Source organism: Pinus tabuliformis, chromosome 8, assembly GCF_031772625.1.
Source record: "Pinus tabuliformis cultivar Carrire ecotype Pingquan chromosome 8, CPIR1, whole genome shotgun sequence".
NCBI classification, from domain to species: domain Eukaryota; kingdom Viridiplantae; phylum Streptophyta; class Pinopsida; order Pinales; family Pinaceae; genus Pinus; species Pinus tabuliformis.
In genome coordinates this window covers 1,361,158,619-1,361,160,402 of record NC_142294.1, presented here as the reverse complement: position 1 = coordinate 1,361,160,402, position 1,784 = coordinate 1,361,158,619, and positions in this window count along the sequence as shown.

The window sequence follows — 1,784 nt, the reverse complement described above, 5'->3', positions numbered from 1 at the left end:
AAAATTAAGCCAACTTAACCCAAAAAAAGAAAAGTGTTTTTTGTTATGTGTGGCTAGCCTATTAGGAAAATAAGTTGAATGAAACCATGCCTATGTAAATTCCTCCCATAATTAAGACAAGAAATATTATTAAATACTTAAATCATATGATATTAATATTATTTAATATCATATAAAAGTAAAATAATAATAAACTAAATTCTTATCTTAATTTAAAAATAATGTGTAAAAACATTCCATTTAATTAATATTTTATTTTTTTAAAGTTTATATTTATTAAAATTAAAATTTTAATTTCCAATATAATTATATCATACTTGAAAATATTTTACTTCACAATAACTATATATAATTAAATTATTTATATGTAAATATAAGCACTTATGCGATTGGAAATGGCGGAAGCAAAGTTGGAGATGAAGCAAAATGAAGCAAACTCGAGAATAAAGTTGGAGATGAAGCAAAATGATTTTATTTGTGGCGGAGAGGGGCTCCCCGCATTCAAATGTTGGTGATATTGAGAATAAAGTGGCTCCCCACATTCAAATGGCAGGATCGAACGTTCAGGAAAAATAAAAATATTAACAAATTAACAAATAAAAATTAATACAATTAAAGAATTACTATTTTATATTGAATTACACGTAACTGTAGTGGGATAATTTAATTGGTTTGGTTTATTTCAGAGTTAGAGTGATAATATTATTTCAGAGTGATATGGATGGGAAATTTCTTAACTACAAATTTTTATAATAAATAAGTGTATTATGGAATATTGTTAAGTATTCCTTTTTTATGGAAATACGAATAATCACATTATATAAAAAAATTAGTCACTAAATTGTTATCGGTATTCACTAAATTGTTGTTCACATGTGCTTACTAAGAAATTAGTCACTAATCATTTAAAAATCCAGTAAATTTTGGTAATATGCTTAATTTTATATTTCATATTTCTAATTTTTTAATAAATTTACAAAAATTTTAATAGCCATAAATATTATTATAATTTGACTTTTAATTATTAAAGTGATAGTAATAAAATGATTATTAATTCTATTATTTAAAGTTTTTTTTGTTGATTTAATATTATTGTCTAAAAAATCACATTACATTAAGTGATTTATTAGTAATTTTTAAGAAGATAAACATAAAAATGTGAAGTAAATTAAATTGTCTTTTTGAATATAAATTAGCGATTTTTATGGTTAAAATATAAAATATTTCAATAATGTGTTTTTTAATATAAGTAAGGAAGATGTATAATTATTTTTATATATAAATTAGAGATTTTTATGGATAAAATATAAAATATTTGAATAATGTGTAGCTTAATATAAGTAAGAGAGATGTATAATTATTTTTATAGTTAATATGAAGTTTACACATAAAATTTTAAGAATCAACTTAAATCTATGTTAACTCTAGATTCACCACCCATAAAAAAACTCAAAATTTGAAGAAAAGTTTGTAGACTTAAGAACTTAATCCCTCAAAATGCAAGGCAGCTAATACGTTTATGAAGTGTTACTTAGCATGAGATCTAAGTGTAATATTTTTTTTTTGTAATAAACATGGCTTGACAAGTGACATATTAATAACTAACATAGATCCATATTTAATGTAAAATGAAAAATTGAAAAAAATAACACCTCTATGAATTTGATATATTTTGTCCATCAATAATTTTCTAAAAACATATATTTACAATATGATCATTACTTTTGCATCAATTATTTTCTATAAACATATATTTACAATCTAAAATATCAAATTTTAAATAA